Source organism: Rissa tridactyla, chromosome 1, assembly GCF_028500815.1.
Source record: "Rissa tridactyla isolate bRisTri1 chromosome 1, bRisTri1.patW.cur.20221130, whole genome shotgun sequence".
NCBI lineage: Eukaryota > Metazoa > Chordata > Aves > Charadriiformes > Laridae > Rissa > Rissa tridactyla.
In genome coordinates, this window is record NC_071466.1 from 200,589,664 (window position 1) to 200,613,883 (window position 24,220).

The 24,220-nt window shown below is 38.3% G+C and overlaps 1 protein-coding gene across 1 annotated transcript in view; it reads right to left on the reverse strand.

Annotated features, from left to right (window-relative positions):
* The window catches only part of TAFA5 (TAFA chemokine like family member 5), a 320,394-nt gene that overhangs the window by 290,520 nt on the left and 5,654 nt on the right, over positions 1-24,220 (reverse strand). The window lies entirely within an intron of this gene.

The following is a 24,220-nucleotide window of genomic DNA, read 5'->3' on the forward strand; positions in this document are numbered from 1 at the left end:
TTTAACATTATTCACTAACCAGTCTATGAATGAAAAATACCAGAGAAGCAACTCTCTCTCCATAAACTACTCTAACATTCAACTGGCAAAAAATGATTAGCAAGAGTCTGGCATTTTATTTAAAACAGTTTAATACCAGTCTTCACCACCAAACCCCTCTAGAGATACATTAAGTACCTCATGCTTTAAAATGCCTCTGAGAGTCCCCTCAGACATGTACAGACAGTAGTTCTCATACAACAGCTTTACAGCTAAAGAGTTCATTTATCACAGAGAGAAACATTCATGATGACATCATATGACACACATCACCAAAAGAAAATTTCAAATACCTAGGCTAAACTAAAACTACTGATGTTACACTACTAGTCACCTCAGAGTTAATGTCAGAAAATTTGTATTAGAAACATGTAGCTTTACAAAAGTTAAATTATATCCATCAAATATACCCACAAATGCACTTAAACTAGCAAAATAATATCAGAATAAACTTCTTGTATTTCTATTTCATGTGAAAATATATTACACAGATATATTAGTAAAGGTGATGTTTTATTGAGCAATTAAAAAAAAAACAAAAAAAAAAACAACCCACAACTTAATTCCTATTGCAGGCAAATTACCCCCCAAAACTTAAAAGTAAGAAGAAAACCCAAGCAATCTTGTCAAACCTAAAACAGACCCCACAAATCACAGATCAGATATAAAAACCTTAGGAAGAATCCAGTGCATTTCCCTGTCATCCTACAGATCAAATCAAAACAATAAATCAGTCCTCTCTTCAGGTTTTTAAGGAGCTCATTTAATAACAACTCAGCATCCTGCTCGTTGTTTTAATGTTAGATGAGTCTTGGTAGAACTGCAGCTTCTTTCACTTTGTCTAGGCCCATATGATACTTAAGAAGATTATTTCAAATTTCTGTCGTACATCTCATTCAATAATAACCATTGATTGCTGTGTGTTCACAACCCATGCTGTATTTTTGTCTCGGCAGAATCTAATAATTTTCAGTAATGCATTATCAGCAAAAAAAAAAAAAAAAAAAAAAAAAAAAAGGTATCTCCCCAGGTGCCTTACAAGGAAAATTATGAAAAATGAGCCTCTAAAAAAAATTCAATATTTCTAAACCATATAGACAAACTGATAGAAGCTAAGTTTGCCAATGTTAATTTGACCTTCTGTTTCCCCTAGGAATCCATACTCCTTTCAGAGGGAAGCAAACATAGCCACTTGGGCTAGTCGAACGGGTCATGTATTTATGTTATGACAGGCATTGATTACACTATTTTGATAAGTCAGCTAATGAATAGCAGTAAAAACTAGCTTGCAGTGGAAGTCTGCCAAGATTCTCTTTAGAAAACCTCATCCAGATATATCAAAAACTCTTTACAGATTAATGAAAAGCAAAAAAAAAAAAAATAATATTGTCAATATATTAATTATGCTTCAAAACTAAATTTTCCAATTAAGTGGAAACAAATGCACTTTTCTTCGCCACATATTCTCATTTTATTTTTAAAAATAGCTCCCTGTTTGAGAGAGAAATGGGAGCTAGTAAAATGCCCTTAAGGGAAAAAAAAAATAGCATTTTTGAATCTTCTATTCAGAAGTTTGACTGATTATTCAAAACTTCTATGTGCCGTTACAATAGTGCAAACATACCAAGTACATGCCATCTAACAAAGAGGTGTTCCTGTTTATGATCCAAATTATCTCAGTGATACCATGCCATCCCCCCCAAAAAAGGAAAGAAACAGTGAGAAGACAATTACATATTAGCACTAATCCAAGAAGAAATAAAGGCAGCATTCACTGGTGCTAAAGTCTAATCCCAAATTCAGTGTCAAGAAAAATTATTTCTCTGATTTGCTCCTGGAAACAAAGGTCCCAAGCACAATACATCATTTCAAGCTCTGAAACCTTTTATACCTTTTTCCGGTATAGATTCTAATTCCAGTAGAGACAAAATACGTCTCTAAACCACAAAAAAACCCAAATAGAATCCTGCATGGATGCAGTTTCTTGGCAGATATGCAGTGCACCAGCTAATTTTACATCATTACTCTAGAGACCAAGGTACTTCCTGGGACAGATTCAAAAGTGAGAATGCCTACAGAAGTAGGCATCACATGCATCCTGATACACACTTATTAATTTAATAAAGGAATTTTTAGCGATTCCTATGTAATCCCATGTAACTCTCTGAAAATGTAACACGTTTGAAAGCACAGGCTGCCTCATAAAAGTATTAAGTATTCAGTTGTAAAACAGATTCTATTATACATGAATTATGGTATCCCCCAACTCTTGAGGGACACAGAAATAAAAGACTGATTTGGCAGAGCTTTTTATAATGGCATAATCTTCCTCTTGTTCTTCTTTACCTCCATCCTTCTGCGTTACTATCCACTTCACTTCTTTCTTTCTTCAGCCCTCCACTTCATACATACTTAGCTCTATGGCCTGCACATGCACTACTCTCTCGGAGCACCTTCAGAGGCAATCACAAGAGCAAACCTCCAGCCGTGCATACTGCCTAGCTACAGAGCATCTGCACGAGATTGTCACCTCCAAGATTCAGCCTTGTCTCCAACCAACACATCCTTAAAACCCTGGAGAGAACACCATCCATTCACCCAATACGCTCTCCTCCACCACAGCACCTGCAACTAACAGAGGTTTTGGTCTGTACAGGCAAGCTGCATTTATCCAGCAAAAACTTGGAATGTAATCATGGCAGAACCTCCCAGTCAATCAAAGCACATGAGCAAACACAGCAAGGAAAGCCAAACCTGCACCACGTTTCCTACAGGCAAGTTTTTCAGACGGAGGACCAGGATTAACACAGAGCACGTTGCCCTCGCTGCCTCTGCACTGGAAGACCACCCGGGATGTGCCACCATCAAAATATGCAGAATCTGCCACCATCAAAATATGCAGAATCTGCCTGATATGAAGAGGACTAGGAATACTTCCACCAAGTCACAGAAATCATTACTATAGAGAGAACATCGAGGCAGGTCACAGAGTAAGGGCAGGGTCCATCTAATGAGCAGATGGGAACACTCCAGCAGTTGCAGTGATCCAACACAGGCAGCCGAGCACTGAAGGGAGCTTCAGAGTCTCCATGTCCACATCCTGCCTGGGCTGCGGTAATTTTTATTTTTCCTCTTTTCGCTGACAGCACACCTTCACAAACTGGCCTATCCAGAGCCTATGGGACAGGGAAAGCACCTAAACTGGGACACCAAGGAAGCTCCTTATATTGGTAGCAGCTAAAATAGTCAAAGTAGCAGCAGTGGAAAAGGAGTTGAAGCATTTGCTTGGAAGGTCCTTGGAAAAAGTCACTTTCGTTAACTGTAATAAAACGGTAGGTAACTTCTCAGGGCAGGATGGGCTGAAAAGTTTATTTTCAAAGCAAACCTTCATCTATGAGAGGCTCTGTCTTTGGGCACCCAGTAAGAGCTGAGGATGTGGCTCAAGGCCTTCTGAACACCATAATTCCTCAGAATTTTGTCAGGTAAACAACATCAGCAAAGCAGGTAGGTATCCTCATGTGATATATGTTCATTTCATCTATGTCCCCAGAGGAAAAAATACCAGAATTCTGGGACATATAAACCTCAGGCAGGTAGAAGACACTGTCGCTGATCAATAAGGTCATGGAGTGGATGTGGGATTTTCAAGGCTGTCTCTGCAATGCCTCCAGCAAGGCTGTCATGATTCCTGAGACACCAACCAGGGGAAAAGTCTTATGCAGAGGATAAGCTGCAATGACAACGATAACCGTGCAGACCCACTGCACAACTGCTGTGCTACAGACTGGCACAAGCCTGGTTATGGCTAGTTTCCAGAGCACAATTGCTTTCTCCTTCTGGGCTCCGATTCAGAACTAGAAACAAATGCGCAACCTCCCTCCTGTCAAGGGCAATTCATCACAAAGAGCCACGAAGGTTATCTCGCACATTTGAAAATTACCAGTCAATGGGTGGTTTATCTCATGTCTGATCCCACAGGGTCTACTGGCAATATGGACAGCCCGTAATACAGTTTTACAGTTCTGTGCCAGCCTCTTGAGAGGTCAGCATGACCCATGAGATAAATTGGGCAGATAGCTCGCTGGTGGGCCTCATTCCTGCTCCACCTCTTGCCCCTTTCTTTCACTGTTAATACTAGTTTCGTTTACACTAAGTTTGTAAGAGTCAAGAAGATGCCAAGTTGAAGAAGTAATGAGATGTCATTAGGTGTACAGAGTAGAGGTGGATCAAGAACAGCACACCTGAGAAAGGCTCATACTAAGTCTTGTAGGACTGGTGGCATCTCTGAAAGCATCAGTCTGGCTTCCAGTAGAGACATATCTGAACCTTTCTACAGAACCTATGAATCTGAATAATGAACAAAAACCCCAGCATGTAACACTATCACTAGCATCACAGACTTTTAGGCTATACTTCTACGTAAGCAAAACAAGCACAGCTACAAATGCTAGGTGAACTTCTAACTACACATGCGTTCCCCATGCTCCACTGCTCCTTACACTTTCTGTGCTAGAAGTGCATCCATCTGATACCATTAATTTCTCTCCTCACAACCCAAAGCAAAATAGTAAAATCTGACGGCGACAGTTTCAACAGGCCTGTGTTCTATTATTAGCTCTGCAAAGACCTCCCATGGACAACTCGCTTGCATATATTGTAGTTTAAGCTTTCAAAGTGTTATAATACAGAAAAAAACATACACCAACCTCAAAAGATATTGTGGAAATTAGTTCATTCATTATAAAGTATTCTGAATTCTTCAAAAGAGAATTGCTGCAGAAAGACATTATATTGCTATGAAACCGTAGCAGTCTACACAGGACAAATGTTGACAAAGGACAGAGAGGATTATGGCCTTCAAGTAAATCATTTTTATTTTATATCTTGGCATTTTTATGGACCTTATCACTGTAAGGTCTGAACAACTCACAAATACTAATTAACTGTGCCTGTTTAATTATTCTCTCTGCTTACACAAGGGAAACCCTAGACACAGTCCAATCTAAGTTCTCCTTTAACAACAGATGAGTCAAAAGGAAGGAAGGACAAAGCACAGTATGTAATGTTGATACTTACTGACCTAATACATTCTTCCAAGAAGGCTGTGCGAAACAGAGCAACCTCTAAGTCATCTGAACTCATACATAAGGTCTCATGGTGCCATACGTGAAACATTTATGAGCCTCTCAGCGGTGGGTCCAAATGCTCTATACTCTGTGCATAACCAATAAGGCTTAAACTTGTAAAACAAGCAACATTAATATATTCAAGTCCCATTCCCTTAAACCCAAGATTGTTTCTTGAAACATTTGTAATAAAGACTCATGGATTTAAAAAAAAAAATAAAACACAACACAGTATTATAGTTATAAATCCATCTATCAGATGAAGTTATTTCTTGCTAATAGCAAGACTGTACCAATCTGCCTGATTCTTCTTGTACATGCTTCACTGAAACTACAAAGTAAGCACTAGTGCAATCATTCTGTTTCATTAAGCTGCTGAAAAAAATCTGTAAGTGCATATAATATGAAAATTATCAGGTGGACTACAACAATGTGTAAAGTCCTCAACCCTTTTGTTCTAGTCTTCAGGAAAAGAAACAACAGAGATTTAGATATCTGAAAAATTGAGATTTTTCTATGTATAGAGCTAGTTTTATCACCTAGGAAAAAAATATTTGGTATTTACTCAGCCAGTCAACATACATCTAGAGTGAACGAGATCTCAGATTATTTAAAGAACATATCGGGTGTCATCCATTTTTGGTTCTGGTTTGGTTTGGTTTTGCGACATTTGAAAGCCTATGTCTCTTTCCCCTTTTCAACAGCGAAGGATTGATCCTACAAACAAATAACTTTAGTGTAGGACCAAACTGCAGCTAACATTTCAACTAGGAGTAGGAATCACCAGATAGAGAATACATGGGCTGGTCTCACCTGTTTCTTTGAACACAGATGCTTCCTTCTCTCTGTTCTTTCTGATCTCCTTATTCAGATATCCAAGGTAATAACAGCTTAACTGATCTGCCCGTGCCTTGCCTTTGTCTTCCTTTTAGCATGATATGTCAGCCTGTTTTTAGGGCAGAGCCTTTGGTGACAGTAACATTGTTCCTATCAATCCACAGACCACAACTAGTGTAAAACAGCATAATCATATGAAATAATGTCAGGGAAAGATAGCTATGACAAGGTTGGAATTCAGTACTTACTACACCAAAAAAGAAAAAAGAAATATAAGGTTACTGATTGGATTTTTCTAGATATATTTCCAGTTTCAATGCAACACAAAAGTTAAACACAAGCAGAGTTTCTAGGTGCCACATGCAGCTCAACTAAGCGCAGAAGCAGGAACTGAGGGATTGATGCACGTCCTTGCAACACAGGAAGAGCTTTGAAATCATTTTTGTATGAGATGACACAACAGTGAGAACTCCACACTACCTTTGCTAAAGCTCTGAGAAACAGAGGACCTCTTCTTCCTCCCCCATCTTCCGTACAAGCCTATGTCCATACATAAAGAAATGGTACTTCTTCATGAAACAAAACCACCAGCACGCTGGACGCTCCTGTGCAGCCTTCTCACGCAAAAATCCCTACTTTGAGCAATATAAACTGGCACCCATCTCTCAGCAAAATTAAAAGCGCTATTTTTACCAAGTTGCATACTCTGGCTTTGGGGTGGGATTATGTGCAGTGCTGAAGACACACTCTCAAAGCCGGGTTACCCCCGAGGTGAAGTTACTGGAGTGCTGCAGGACAGGATACGCAGCCCAAAGAAGCAGCTTCCCCATACAGACACATAACCATGGGAAATGGTAAACCGATTATTTTGCTGCATTATTCTGGCTATTTTGAGCTGAAAGCTGGACAGGACACTGTCCCTACAGCAAACTGTAGTGCAGAGCTGTGGCTGTTGTCCCCATATGTCCACTGTTTCCTGCAATGGATGTCCAAAAGACAAGGATGAGCAATTACTAAGTTTTGGACAAAAGATTGTTCCTGCTCCTTGGTAATGACAATATTGCAATTGTTTGTGATATTACTGCCCCCTTTTTTTTCCAGTTCAGAAAATATTCCACTGCAAATTACAAACCCCTTTCCTCCAAATGGGCCATTTACCTAAAGAACTATGTCCTTACCTTCCATTAAAATCAAACAGGTGCAAACCAAGTTATCTGCTAGTTTAATTTGGTTAGTGAGCATTTTCATCTGGAATTTTTTACTGGAAATTAGTTTTTTAAACAATTTAAAAACAACAGGGCTCCCTCAGTTCTTAGATTGAATACCAATGCTAAAATAAGAAGGTGAAAACTTTGGCAACGCTCCATTCCAACAACTTCTAATCTTATTTCCATCTAATGAAAAGATAACTACCATTTCATGTGTATACACTGAAGTTGCCTGCGAGGTCTAGTTTAAAAAGATGATGACAAACTCTGTCCCACTCTCTCCAATTGGTTGTATTATATGCAATTAGGATTCCGATCCAACATGAACCAACTAGATCTTGCTGACGGACAGTATCAGTACCTTCTATATACTCTGTGACATTGAATATCCTTGTTTACAGTATCTGACAAGGCCAAGGTAGCTAAAAGAAGGCTGACAAGCTTCATATTTTCATGACAGCACACAAAGATGGATCCTGTTATACTTCATGTGCATGTTCACAGCTGGCACACTGTCAAGGGGCACTGTAATATGAATTAAGGTCAGCATATGAATCACAGTGTCAGTGTGCGCACAGCTGGACACTTAAAAACAGATGCAAAGGCTCATGTCTTCCCACCACTATATTCACAGATAACCGAATCTACGAGTTCATACTTCCCGAAAATAACCATCAAAATAGCAAAAATAACAACAAAGTGCCTTTCTTTGCCTGATATTGGCCTCGGTGAATACATATTTTTTTTGGAAACAAATAGTAAATAGGTACCATTCTCAGATTATTCAATTGCAAATGTATATACAGAAAGATCATCCAGGCAATTGATGGTTTCTTTGCTTACATCTCAGCAGCTGCTCTGCCAGCCTGAGTCCCTGTCAGGAGGAACACAGAGGTCTTGGGAACTGGACCTCTGTGGTCTAGAGGTCCTTGTCACCTGCGTGGAAGACCCTGGGTACTTGGTTTCACTGGGACTGAAGTCAGCTTTTCTATGACAGTTAAATGAAGAAGGAAGATAATCTCAGTTTAATATCCTGGAGTCGTTTTTTACTGTTTACCATCAAATAAAAGGAACCCACCAGGGGAAGTGAATTTCTAACCCTGTTGATTTCATAGCAACGAAGCAGATTTACATGTGGGGTTTTATTTTTTCCACCTGCTGATGTTTCGCTGCAGACTATTGGCATGGCAGCACAGGTGCTGCAGAGACCCTGGGCAACCCTTGGCTCTGGCTACCACCTTCCCTGGGATCCCTGCGGCAGTGTGAGCTAGCCCACCCTGTGACCAGGCAGGGACAGGGCAGGGACGGGCAGGGGACAGGGTGACGGCTCACCTCCGCTCTTCCATCAGGCCAAATGGAGCTGCCAAACTGATGACCATCAGGCAGTTTAGATTAAATTAACCCCCATCTCTGAAGGGCAGCCTTTCCCTCTTTCTGCTCGATGAGCAGTGTTAATATGCCAGCTCCATTCCAGACTTAGTCAAAGCCCAGTCCTGTACAGACTAAATACATGGAGTATTTGGTAATATTTCTTATTTAAAAACACATCATTTGTGTTAATATCACTTTCTTCTGACTGGAATTAGTTTACACTACATTGGAAACCCTATTCTATTGACCCAGAAGCAGAGTAAATTGAGAAAATTAATGACATGTTGAAATAAATGACTTTTTTCCCCTCTATTAAGCACATTGAATTTAGAAAAAAAAATCCAGATGTACAACACAAACTGTGAAGCATGGTCTTCTTACCAGTAATAGATTAAATAATTGAACGAAAGCATGCTAATTCTAAGTGGAAATGGACTTAAATGTTCAAAAAAATGGAAGATAACAGCACAGTAATGATTATATGGAAACATCTATTTTCATACTTTTCTATTTTTGCATAATCACACCACTTAATAAAGCTCCAGAAAGATACTGTGCACTGCAAATTTTAATTTATGCAGTATGTAATTCAGCTGTAGTTCGAGACAGCCTTACTTCTTAGAGGATTAGAGCACAGTATTATTTTAATGTTGCTCCACAAAGGCATTAATTAAACAGTATATAGATAAGTTCAAAGCTGGTTGAATTTCAGGCCAAGAAAGCTTTCTAGCTATCTTTTAAAATGTCTTTTGTAGACATTTATCAAATTCTGCAGGTTTGCTTGCTGAAACTGATAAATCTTATTTACGTTTGCGGAATTTTAACCCAGCCTGCTGGGTGACTCAGATGCGGCGCGTTTGGATCAGTTGCACAGCTCTCCAACCTGCGCAGAACTTCTTCCTCTGCGAGCTCTTTACTACTCCTGCCAGAATTAGTCTATGTATCCATTTTCTATGAGCCGTGTTTGTGTCGGAGAAACACAAGCCAGAATCTTGTCAGCTGAACTCGCTACTTGCTGTCTAAGCGCTGCTACTGCTGCAGCCACCGAGCAGAATATTTTGATTCCAAGGATAAGATTTATAGCATCTCAAGTTAGTAAATAATGAAAAAGTCATAGCATATACAAATCACACTTGCAGGGTTTAAATTCTGTAACTGTTTTACTTTTTTTTTTTCCCCTCGGAAGTTTTCAACAGAAAAAACTCTATTTGAAAAGCATAAAGATATCTCCAGCTTTTGCTGTGGTATTTGAGAAGCACACATTACACTAAAAAATCACAGCCTAAAATAGAAATCCTTAATCAGCGATTACTGTGAAGCAATGTAAATAATTATGTATTTACAGATGAAAGGAGGTCACAGAACTCAGCCAAAATACTCCATTTTCAGAAATTCACAATTCTAGTTTAGTTTGTAGCATTAAAAATACCCTGTAAATTTACAGTCAGATTATAGGCAGCTAGGGTACACTGCCTTCTCCAGTAAAATATGTACTTCCATATAAATCAAGTTTATAGTTTGCACTGTGCTGTAAATGTGCTAAGACTGTTCCTTTTAAAAGTGTATTAACAATTTTCAAAAGGAGATAGAAGATGCCATTTATAAAGCACATGCCTCTGAAATCCTCCCGAGGGCAAATGATACAAGGAAAGGGCCAGCAGGAGGGAACACCTTCATCACTCTGACACAAGGGACCAGGACAGAATTTTGAGATCTGTCCATAGATTAAAGGAGGCACTACAGGAGAGAATTAGAGATGGAAAACAGCTTACAGGAAAACAATGTTTTTTCTTTGCTCAGTGTAGTTCATGAGTTCATAGCCCTAAATGCTGCAGTGAATTTCAGGATTAGACATCTCAGGATCTCAGACAGTCCAATTTATGCTGGCGCTGAATAAAATCAGAAACTTCCTTGATATATGATTGGGTTCAAAGTTGAGCCATGGTTCACCTAAAAGAATCGTGAACTTCTGTTAACCGTTCAGTGAAATTAAGTCAGGCAAGTGGTTCCTATAAAAAATAGAAACTAGGGTTTCACACCGTACAACTGCACTAATCTTCCACTCCAAAGCCAGTAAAGTGTTACTGCTTGCAGCCAGTTATGCTGGTCTGAAAGAGAAAGTTGAGATGTTCCTTCACAAATGAAAGAGGTGAGCAACGTGAAACAACCCTCCCTAGGAAACAATATGTATTTGGGAATCTGATTTCACCTATTCAATTGCTAAAAATGTTGGGGTTTTTTTTATTTATTTTGGTTTTTAAATCAAGACAGGTATTTCATGACCAAACCCTAAAGCTTTTCCATCGCAACTTATGTTTAATAATTCCCACTTCATTCAGTAGGCCCTTTTGGGGCTCCTAAATTTAAAGGGGTTTTTAAATTTAAAAAAAAAAGAAACATGAGAAACTCTGAAAGTATTCCTTTCCTACAGCCTGATCTTCTGTTTACAGTAAGAATACTTAAAAATACAAAACCGACTTGAAAGCCCAAATCCCTAATACGCTGGAAAATACGCAGTCAAATTCGCAGGACACAGCTTTTCTTTGTAGACGTAAAAGCCGTAGCAATTCCCAATTACATTTCTCAAACAGCAGGTATCAGAAAAAGAAAAAAAAAAAGTTGTTGTGCAACTGGCAGAGAGCAAATAGCCCCACTAATTCTTCTGCTGATAGTTTTCCTAAACCAACTCAGTGAAAACCATTACACATTTTGAGTGGTTTTCTAGCTACAAACAAGAAGACAAAATACAGAGTATAAAATTAGAGGTGATTCATGAAATATTAATTGCCACAGCTAAACCAACCACTGTGAGTTCAGTTCTGTTGAAAAAAAAAAAAAAAAAAGGAAAGAAATAACAGGTTTTTCTAATTTAATTATGAAAGCCTGGAATATTATTTTCTAAGATACAAGCTCTAAAAAAAATGAGCTAGTTATACAAGCTTACATTACTTTTGATCAAGTCTTCAGAGACGTAGGCACCAGTTTTAATTTGGAAATCTAACCTCCAAATGCCAGCTTAAACACATATCAGATCTTAAATCTTGCTTTTTGGCCCAGTGCTTTTTTTATGTGCAAAATAAAATGTTACTGCAAATGTGGTTACTGAATTCTTTTCATTGTACATCTAAATTAGAAGCTCAAAAGAATTCTGAGACACAAATTTCAGAGGCATTGTTAATAGAGAAAGAGCTCAAAATACAACATAGGAAGAGACTGAATGCCTTTCTGATGATGGGTTTAACAGAAGTGGGATGAGAACAATGAAGTGGAAAACCAAGTAGGCAGGAACTAAAAATAATTTATATGAAAAATTTGGGAATTTACTAGTTGGAAATGACAGAGGAGGCAAAAGGACTAAAACGATGAACTGATGGCAGATTAACTGTATGTTATCACTGTTATGAGGCTGTAAAAGGACAACTGCTATCCTAACAAAAGGGAACAGGACAGGTACCGCTAAAAAGAGGGAGGCAAGTATAAACATTAGTGCTCAACACCACTGTAAGACAGTTATAATTCATATTATACCTTTTCAAGCCGCTGATTGTGGGGGAAAGAAGTAATGAGAAGGGTACTGCAAGTACACAGTCTGAAGTAATGCTGGAAAAATAACTTTTTTTTCTTTTGTGTGGCAAAATGAAGGGTAAGAAGGCATATGAGTATATTCGTAATTTCAGCAGGGATAAACACTGGAAGGAGGCAAAGTGCAAAATAACAAATGGATACATGCTACAAATAAATTAAGGCTGAAAAAATCAGATTTCCAGTTAGAAAAGCAATGAAATTTTGAAACAGCCCATGATAGGAGTAAGGGGGGCAGGAAAAAACAAACAAACAAACAAAAAACAACAACAAAAAACCACACCACAAACTCAGTTTATAGACAGAATATAATATAGTTGACTCTTATGGTCTATGACTGAAGTTCAGGTGCTTAACTTGAAAAATTTAATTAGATGAATAAAAGTTGGGAAGAGGAAAAAAGAGAGAGCAAAAGGACTAGAGCAACACAAGAGTTGCAGAGCTGATCACAAGACAGATGGGACCTACAGTATTTAAGATTATTAACTTCTCATTTATAAGGAAACATGTAATACATATAGTTAGGGCTGAAGCAGCTTTTTGCCAACAAATGCTTCGGTCTGCAAGCGCAGAACTTAGCGTTACTAGCTGATAGGCAGCAATTGTCTCTGACTAGCTGACAGGGGTGTAATTATTCTCTATCTTCCACCTCTTGTTACAAACCTTTGAAAAACAAAGCTCCTTAAAACTAATGACATATACTAATAAGCATTTAGTCAGGATATTCAAGTCCCTCGCATACTGCATTTATGAAATGTTCTTCACCTTTGTATTCACGGTATAGGTACACCTGATACCACAGAACACAAACTTGCACTTTAAACATGTTTACTTCATTTTCATGACACTGAACATTACGGATATATAACTAAGAATTTTTTTGCCTGTACATAATATGAAAAGCATGGGTTCCAAAATATAAGAAAACCACTTGTTTGAACTAAAGATTCAATACATATACCATTTACGTGGTCACAACATTTCCTATTTTCATCCAGTTGCAATCATTATATACAATTGAAAATAAAAGGCACGTTCCACATACCAAGATGCAAATGAACACATATGCAAGCTCTCTTACAAGTACAGCACATCCACACTGCTGCAAGCAGTCACTCTTGCAGCTAAGATAAAATTTAGTCAGACTACCAGCCACGACTGTGCATTTAAGCCTGTCAAGCCTCAGAACCATACATAAGCTTCACAGAGCTCCAGGATAGCTGGGACTGGGATCCAACTGAAATACAAAGTAAAGCCTTTGTGGTGGAGGGGTGAGGGGAAAGACAACTACTGTTTTAGCAGCAAAGATTCGTTGCACATATCTGTACACAGAGACCTCCTACGATACCTGCAGAATTTAAAAAGAATACACGCTGTTCTAGCTGGATGGGTTAGAAAATAGTTCTGGTTACTGATTTACCAGCAGCACATCATAGCGCTATCAAATGTCATTTGAGAAGAGAAATCATAATTGCAAACTATGGAAATTATCCCACAGAAGGACAATGTGGGTTTCATTGACATAGCAGCCTGTCTTTTGCATAGAGGAATACAAAGGACACTTTGTATTACTGCAGTTCAAATGAATCAATATGTTTATACACGATTCAAGCATGACAACATCTAAAATATGAGCTACTCTATCAAACTCACAAATACAGTAAAGTATTACTTCACTTGTGGGGATGCAAGTCATGTTATTGTAACTTCATAACATGCAATATAGATAGAGGAAAAAGCAATTTAACCATGGACAGTTTGCTCCTGATTTCTACAATTTGTTTTAAGATTTCTGGGTATAACTACATCTTTTCACTACTTCTGAGTATCTCCTTCTGTGTGACACTGGAATGCTTCCTAAACTCTATGTCATGGCAACACAGCCCATTGCTATAGATCAAGTACGATACCCCACATTCAATGTTATTCAATCGCTGGAGCATCAGGTAGAAGAAAGGAAACTGGAAAGGAGATGAAAGCACAAGTTTAAAAGTACCCTGCAGTGGTATAATACTGCCTTTTGAGAAGTATCCCGAGACACTTCACAAACTCAAACCCATGGAAGACAAATTTGTGCCTTTCTAAAACTTTCAGGTACTACTAAAATGCAATAAGTTTCTCATTGTACACAGCTTAGAGAAGTGGCATTTCCCTGAAGTAGTGACATCAAGCAGCACCCAAACAATCATCCTAAGCACCGAACTCAAGTTCTCTGCAGCTGCCAGTCCAGATTCCAGCTTGATCAGGACCCATTACCACATCCATAAAGTAACGCGCATGGTCTTTAAAACACAAGTGTACGTCTGCCACATAATATGCAAAATAAATCAGTGGGTCAATGCACGCTGGTATTCTTGTGCTGCATTTATTTTAAGTGGCTTGCTTACCAGATGAGCTACAAAAGCAGACGCAATGTCAGGGTCCTGCAGGCACACCTTGCCCACGACCCCATTCCACTCCCGCAGCTGTCGGCGCCCCCCCCAGTAATGTGACAGCAGCGCCGGTCCCAGCTCCCCACAGCCCTGCCCTGCCCGGCCACAGGGCCATGACCAGCATCAGCCTGTCCCCGTCCCCATGGAGATGCCCAAGGCCCCAGCTGGGACACCCCCGGCTGCCCTGCTCCTGGCAGGGGTGGGACGGGCCCTGGCTGCCCACCCCTGCCCAGCCGGGTCTCCTGGGGACCCCCAGCAACCCCCGTACCCCAAACTCAGGAGCTGCCGGACCTTCCAGGGCCCCGACATACAAAAATGAAGAAGATGGATATTAGTTAAGTGCATGCAAGGAATATTTCCTAATAGATTTTGCTCTCTAACATACGATTTAATTACCATCTCTGCCATAGAGAAAAAGGCTATATAGTGGCCAAGACTTTTGAAAACAGAAACACAAAGTTAGACTTCACAGAGGAGCAATTAGAGATGGATGATTTTCAAAAATATTCAAGATTGACAACAGCAGCAACTGTGTGTCCTAAACGCTTCCAAGAACCAAATGTTTACATAAAAATTGATTTAAAACCTGACTTTTTATCCTACTATTTTTCAGCTTCCTCCCATTGGACAGAGGTTTGACAGTGACTTCCTTCCAAGCTGTCAGAAATCGTACTGCTGGAGAGCAAGATGTGCTGCTTTGAATGCCTTCTCTACCTCAAACAAAGAGGAACTTGTGTACTTTTAAAACAGGAAGAAAAAAATCAATACAAATTCTCCCTTACGCATTTACCTTTCCGTACGAAGCAAAGCAACATGAGAAAGACATCAGTCTCAATATAGAATGCAAGTCGGGCAACCACAATAGGCGGTCAAGAGCTTCATGGATGCTACTCCTGAACAATGACACGCATGGACTTTGCATTTAAAAGCTCTGAAATACCATTAAATAGCAATCCTTGGAAAACTCTAAACCCACTAGTGGTCTGTTGCCCAAGGATGTTTGGGAAAAGCAGAGGAAGAGCACGGAGGGCTGTACCAGAAGGCATTCTGATGCTGCAGTGACACGGAGTAGGGGCCCCCCAGGGTGTAAGCACAGGATGATGGCGAGGCAGGGGGTATAAACCCAAATCACAGTTACTACTTACTGAAGGAATGCAGCCTTGGGAATTTGGTAGAACCAGCATAAAAAGGAAAACAAGGAACAAATATCTCACATGTGTACAACACCCTTCTATGAGGTGCAAACACAAAGATGAACACAGTTAGGGATGCCGCACCTCACCGCTGAGCCTCGGTGTCCCCAGCAGGTCCCCCCTCCTCTGTGGCAGGGAGCAAACACTGCTTTTTGGTTTGTCGTTCACCACATTCTGCAACTGCAACCCAGCAATCATACATAAAGTACTATCTTTATGATTTAATTGGGTTAAGTATGTTAGGATTTCAAAGAGCTCTGTGTGTGTGTGTGCGTGCTTTCTGCTCCAGCCTTCCCACATGACAAAATGATTGATACCGCAGCAACCACTCAGAGTAAATGCAGACATAACAGATGAGGGCAGCATGAAAATCCAGGAAAGCTGTAGAATCTCCATCATCAGAGGTCTTAAAGCAGAGCAATGGTTTAGGTGTACTCAGTTCTGCTGTGGGCTTTTTATGATTCTATAGAAAAGAACTTAAATGTTACCTTAAAAAAACCATTACTAATAATTTATAATGAAAAGGAGACTTGTAATAGAGCTGAAAAATGGTGGAATACCTTAGTGCTGTCTAGTGATAAGTAGTTTCTGTTATTACATTTAACATATTCAAAAATGAGATCTATTTTTAAATCTAACATACCAGTATGGAAGAACTATTCAAGCTATAACACTCATGCATCAGCAAAAACTTCACCTTAAAAAGTTAAATAGCTCAGACGTCCAGTGAATCAAAAAGGTCACTGGCCATCACCAGTAGAGCTAGACCCAACACAACGACATTTAGAAAGTATTAGATGATGATTGGGGGCAAACGTTATTATTTCTTACATATTTCTTAAAAATTATAAAATATATAAATAGCACCGAAGATAAAAACTGGCTGTCTGCTGAGACTTGAGGTACGCAGTGAATTAACTAGTTAATCAACTGACCCTGCAAATTGCTGCATGAAAGTCATTTGCTCAGTTTGGCTGCACATGGAGTTAGAAAGCTAACCGAGCAGTCCGGGGCACTCAGAACTAGAGATTACAATACTCATAGTGCACAGTACTAAAACTGGCCTTTTAAAGTAGCAAAAAGGGATCTCACTATTAACTCTATCTTTTGATCTGTTTACCAAAGCTCTGTTTCATACAGAAAATATTACTGGCAAGTTTGTTCTGGAAAAAAAGAACTAGTGAATTAAACAGAATTAAGAAGAAATTTATGAAAAAAGAATATACTGCCCCACATGTTTAAAAATCTTTAATGCTAAATGCACAATTGCTGAACAACAACAGCGGCAAACTCTAATACTGAAAAACACCTATATACTTTACGACTTTTTTAGGGAAAAACACCCAAACAACAATTATCTTAGGAACATCATAATTAGAAAGCTGATTCGAAAAGGCTGAGTTTGCATAACTTACCAATGCCTTCATATTTTATTATGTTTTGCACAAATGCACAGAATTATGCTCTTTCTTATCCACAAAACTTGAGAAACATGTCATGCAAGTTAAGAGTTTCCTCGATCTAACATGAGATTTATAAATTTTTTTTTGCAAACTACATGTTAGGATGGCAACTTTTTGTTTTTTTCAAAATGTATATTAACAATGAGGCCTCATTACAGACTCTTTATTTCCTTTGTGCTTGTGCATAACCTTTTCTCTTACATGGATTCAGAATAGCCCTTTTTACTTTAAATAGCTACATTTTATATTAAAAGATGAAGCTCCATTGAGAAAAAGTCATGATTAAATCACAGTTACCAAGCACATCTCTGCTTAACCTTGACCACTTTTAAACCATAAATAAATGCAAGAGAAAGCAATCAAATAAATGAGTAGTTCTATGGCAAAGGTTTCTCTGTTTGGCTTTTTATAATTATAAACTATTAGGAAATGAAAGTATGCTGCAAATTGCAGTCCTTTTTGTGCTCTTGTTACTGCTAATTCCATTGAAATTTTACCATGTTCTTTTCTCTTCTTCCTAAAAAAAAAAAAAAAAAAAGTGCAGAAGAAAATATGATTGCTCTGTTTTCTTAGGAAGAAAATTGTGTTTTGACATGCCGCTCTAGTACTGGACAGCTTTACTGAATTCAAAAACCTGCCTGCCTAAAGATGCACAGGTGCCTGCAGCTCCCGTTACACTGAACTGGAATCATATAAACCTAGAGATAGATCTAAAACCTTCAACATCACGTCAGAAAGTCACAGCATTAGAATGAATCTGAGAGACAAGCTCAGATTTTAATTTGACTTTCATCATTTGCTGAAAAAGGGAGGTTTGCAAATCTCGTCTTGTTAACTGAAAATAATTTTCAAACTACTCATTAAAATGCCGGTAACAAATAGAGACTTTACTTTCATTTTACACCATAATACAAATTACTAAACATACACAATTTCTCTGAACTGGGTTTAATATTAAGAATTATTATAAATCTAATGCATTTTAGCTCTCACCGTGATAGAGTTCACAAAACTGATGAAGAAAACTTAAAAGGGTAACACTACAATAAAATGCATGTGAAAATACAAAAGCTTAACTACATATAGACTTGATCTCCCCAGGGTGGGCATCTGAGCAACCTGATCTAGTGGGAGGTGTCCCTGCCCATGGCAGGGGGACTGGAAGTAGATGATCTTTAAGGTCCTTTCCAACCCAAACCATTCTATGATTCTATGTTTCTATGATCTGTACTGGCGTCCTAAGAGACCAGTTGCCTGGAAGTTTGCAAATGAGTCACCTAGTGAAAAATTCCCACCTCACAAAGAGGAAGTAATTATAAAAAGGGCATAAGTTCCTTGCTCATCTTAGTTCTGAGTCAGTACTAGAAAAGAAAAATTTCAGACTGTATTCTAACAAACTAAATCAGAATACTGGTAATTCATTAGCTAATACACAACGCCCTAATACCCAAGGAACTAGATCAGACGGCTAGCAATATTCTAACCTAAAAGTCAGACTGGAAGAATTTTATAATGGGTAGAGGGTCAGTCAAGGCTATATATATAGTTATACAAGCATACAGGCAAAGCTAATTTGGAATTTGTTTCTAAAAGAGCCTAGAAACTAGGGGAAGAAAAGCACAATGTTCAGAATCATAACAGATCCCTTGATCATATCCTTTTTTGCCCACGTTCCCACACGTGCGTGCAGAATGAAGCTGCATTCGCCTGGCAGAGCGTGCAAGAGAGAAGGCAGAAGGAGCGTGCTGGAAGTGGACAAGGACCACTGAAAAAATTAGGCAATTCTAGCTGGAGAGAAGCATTAAGCCTGTGAAGAGACACTGAGGAGAAATGATAGTTCATAACTTCTGTTATTTTAACTACTTGTTCATGTATAATTTAACAATTTTTTTCCCTGTACTTCTTCAATGAACTGCAGGCGTCTCTAGATTTGTTAAGTGACTGCAAGGGTACAGTTCTGGCTCTAGGTAAGGCCTCAGTGCATAATTAAACAGAAGCACATAGTACTAACACTAATAATTCACTGCATTGGAGTATGCAGTTATACAATAGCCATACCTAGTTTTCAGCATCTGCGGAACAAGGGAAATAACCTAATTTTACCAATAACAAGATAGCGTCACCAGGAACTGGCGTGCCTGAGTATGAGACAAGGAACTGGATTACAAAGCAAAAGCTGCCCAGTGAAGTACGTGCTTTAATCAGTTGATCTCAAAAAAGCTTCAGTAAGAGTTATCTTTCAAAGTCATTTAGCTAACACAAGATTGGAAAGAATACTTTCCCAAGTCAATAAACTAAGGCAAAAGTATACCAAAGTAGAACCTCATGGTGCCCAACACAGCTGAAAAGGGGCCCTCAGTGAAAACAGCAGAAGTTCACCATCAATTCGAATGGAGAAAAGATTTCATTCCTAACATCAAATAGTGTGCTCATTTTCTCTAATCGCATTGCTTCCTTCGACTTGCGTACCTGACAGATTACTTTCTGAAGGCTGTTAGCAGAGACAATTTACTTAAAAATGAAAAGCCATGTGTGGCTTGTGAAACGTTTTTGGGCTCAGGAAAGTGCAATAAAAAGGAAAAACTGCCGCTAATTTATACACTGACCTTACAGTGTATTTTTTATAAATAATTAACACTACAAATGATGTATATATATCACAACAAATGGGTATTTGTCTAGTTATGAATTAACCAGTAATAACAATGAACCTGTTGGGCCTTGGCATGAAATTAGTAAGTGGACGTGGCCAAGAAAATGCTCAACCCATATGTTTTATCTCACAAGCTCTAATTGCAGGCAATGGGAGTTCTTGGGTCTTCAGCCCACTTGAAAATCCTGCCATTTATCACCTAAATAACAGGTAAAGTATATTTTAAATGTTGCTGCAGTCTTTAGGGAAGACATAAAACCTCTTATAATATTAAAATATAAAAAGTTTTACTAAAATGTTAGTCAGAATAATAGGTAAGAAGATTCAATAAAACAGGGCAATTGCTATATACTACAAAAAAAAAAAAAACAACACACAGCAAAGGGATTTTTATGTTTAAAGGCTTGACTCTAAGACTCATCAGCATCCATTATAATTCTATAAAATAAGTTAAGGCAGCATCTGGTACAATCTATATAGTTTTATAGCCAAGCATACAAAAATGCTTACAACAGTTACAAGATCTCACAATAAATGAAGCTGAAGACTCTTTACTTCATCTACCAGCACACATTTAGAAAAACAAAGAAAAAAGCTAGAACAAAAGAGGAAACCAGAAGCACATCCATTTTTTTTAATGACTAAATAATACTTTTAAAGCATTGGCAGATAGTGGGAACTGCGGATGCACAGGAAAAGGAAACATTTCACAGTCATTTTAGTTTAATCTCAATTAGTTCATAGCCATAAGCAAGGTGATACTCAAGCAGTGACCGTTTCAAACAACTGTTTGATTCTCCTGAGGCTAAGTTTATTCCCAGATCCACATCTCCAAAACATGTACAACTCTGAATAATGGAGCAGTGGTTTGTTTTTCTATTTTTTTCCTTAAAGCCATAAATTTGCAAGAATTATGCAGAAAACCATGTAATTTAATACAATAAAAACTGTAGCAAAGTACAAAAGATATCATATAGCATCATTGTCATGATTAATCAGCAGTCACCACAGAACCACATAAAATGTGACTGCTTTTTGACAAACTAGTGTAAAGGGGTAAAGAAATTTTAACTTGCAATACAATAACTTCTAAAAACTTTCCTATTTCTGTCTTTAAAGAAATGTTAGTGCTGCTCAAGGAAACAACAACTAGTACCCAGCTCTTCTACCTCTCTAAGTAGAACAACCTTGTAGTAGGTAACTGTTCCAGAGACATGAACAAATTCCAGACAGGACTTGCTCCAAGTACAAGTTGTGGAGTATGAGACTTCACAGCCCCAACAGGGTGACCACTGTTCTCCTGCTTATCTTCTGCCAGCACAATTTGCTAATTTTCCTTTTGCTATTGGACTTGAAACCATGCAGACATCATAAAAATCAGACCGTATTGCATTAAGGTGCACATCATTAGAGACAGAAACGAACACAAAGCTCTCGATCACCAATAGCACCAAACGGGCACAGGTTGACAGGGAACCTCTCTGAAGCCATTTGCAGCTCATCCTGTTGTGGGGCTGCTTCTGTGCTTCCCATAGCAGAGGTCAGAGCAGCCATAGGGCCACCTGGAGATAATCCTTCCAATTATCCAATATCCAATTATCCAATAATCCAGAGATAACAATCCTTAACGCAAATCCTCATCCCATAAGAAATACCAGAAAGTGAATGATACTAATATTCTAATTTCATTGCTCTTTGCATATGAAGAAAAGTGAACAGAGCAAGGCTCTACTTCAGGACATCTTCAAGTCCTAAAGAGCTTGCAAGGTAAACAGCACCTAAAAGAGTGATCTTTAATTACATAAATAATGAGATTCTGTTCTCTTTTTTTTTTTTTTCATTACAACTGCAACTCAAAAAGTGGCATAAAAAGTGGCATGATCTAGCTAATAAAATACTTAAAACACTGGTTGTCTTCTTGAGGTTTTTTTTTTCCCCTGAATACTTCCAGATCCTAGTGTGTCTTCTCATGAGCCTATTCACTTTGCAGTCAACAGAAAACTGCCCTAAAGTCAGATGTTTAAATATCTTTCATTTTTCTATGGAAGTTTCAGGTAAGTGTACCTTTTGGAGGATAAGACTTGAAGGGACTTCAAGAGGTCACCTAGTCCGCCTGTCGGCTTCAACTTGACAATACTATTCCCAACAGATAATATTTTAACCTGAAAGTAAACTCTCCTGTTTCGCAGCTTCCCAAGAAAATCTATCCCAATGCTTAACTCTTCTTGCCATTGGCAAGTCTTCCCTGATGCACAGCACAAATTTGCCTTGCTGCAATCCTTCCTAATGTCTAACCTAAATCTCCTTTAAATCAGTTTGCGCTCATTGCTTCTTATAATCTTCCAACTTCACAGAAAGAACAGTTTGTTACTCTTAAGGCAGAATTTTACCCACTGAAAACTCTTATCATGCTAGTAATCTCTTCTATAAACTCAATAACTCTGGTCTTTTCAGTACTTCTTTCTAGGTCATATCCTCTAAAGATGCACTTATTCCCTTTGTTCTCCTGTGGACCCACTTAATTTGGCCTACATCTTTCCTTGTGTGTGACTGCAATTAAACATCTAGACTTTGGAATACCATATAGCCTTGTGTCACATTAGAAAGAAGTTGAGATCCAAAATATACTGGTCTATTATAAATGCAATTTTTCACCTGGTGGATTAACACAATCTTCTACATTCCTCCTTAGGGTCAAAAATTATAAATCACCCACATGAAAATACACATTAGTACAGCGTCTTCTTTTAGCAAATGTTTCAATAGGTATCGATCCATTACAATATTTTTTTCTGGTTATTTATATGTTAATTTGCTGTTTGGATAGATTTCAAACACGTTACTCATTGCTTTTCACAAGACTAACAACAATTAGTAGGAAGATCTATTGTTCTGACTAGCATTTACTTGTGAGCTGATGTAGTGCCAAAGGTAAAATATAATGAATAGGCAGATTCATTATATTGTGTTGGATTTCTAGAACAGGCATAAAAAGCACATTTAGGCAAATAATCGGATTTTGTTATTAAACAGAACCTTCTATCACTGTGGGTAATAAGTGGCAAGAGGATATAATTCCTGAGCAAAATAAATCTTTGCTGAAATCCAGATACTGGATGGAATAGATCCCTGGCTTGGATTTGTATGAACATACACTACAGTTGGCCAGTCATACTCAGCTGAGCCACCGATTCCAACTGGGACATCTAAATACTTCCAGAAAACAAATACTGTTGTTATCTTTAGTTAAGAAACTTGTGTTGCCTCTTTTCTTCACAAGATTACAAAAAGTTACTTTCAAATATATATGAGGAGAGAATAATTTTACCTGTATTTTGACTAGTGAATTAAAGACATTTATCGCTCACCAATACTATATTGAACTCACGACCTCTAAATACAACCTTGTTTTTTCTGATCTCCCCTTTTAAATTCAGCTTAAAAAAATCTCAATAGTGTGTCTTGTGTTTATTCCAGTTTTATATTTAATACAGTATATGCCCGCTAAGAAACAAGAATAATAAATATTAGTCACCAGATCTAAAAAGCCTGCACTTTTGTATGATGTGACTCACATCAATCTATAGTACTGCCTTTAGGAACAGGTAGTGCTGATAAATGCTGAGAAAGGTCAATAATTCCTCACTTGTGCTCTTGGGGCGTGAAAACAGGCAGTCGTAAAAAGGCTACTGAAAATCTGTTACTAATTCCTTTTTTCAAGTTGCTCAGTCGGGAAAAGTAGGGGGTTTATACCATCTATGGTGCGCTTCCCTATGAAGATATACACTTCTTTCATTTTCATTACCCAAAACCAAAGAGTTTATTTCAAAACTACCTTTAATGGGTAGGAAAACTGTCAGACTCCCCCTCTTGGTATAGCCCGGCACAGCAGATGCCAGACAGAGAGTATCTTTCTCGCCTCCCTGAAAAGAAAATTATTGAGAACTTTTGTCTGCATAGCTTCCTTTCGCTGCTACACTTCTCTAACCCTATCTTAAAAAAAAAAAACAAAACACAAACAAAACAAAACAAAAAAAAAAACAAACAAAGAACCCTCTGAGAATACCAAAACTTTTCAAATACAAAGCTATTTTATCTGAAAGCAGGACGTTCTCTCATTTTTCTTCAGTCCCATTGTGCCACATACTATCAAATAGCCACTGAACTGGGTCTTCCTAATTTTATTTATTTGCCATAAAGCTATAAAAAAATTGCAAAAAATCCTCCCAGACTGGTTACCTTTCACACAGTCTTTGCTTGTGCAGCACTTATTCAAGCTTAGGGGTTTTTAACTGCCAAGTCTGGTTTCTGGATGG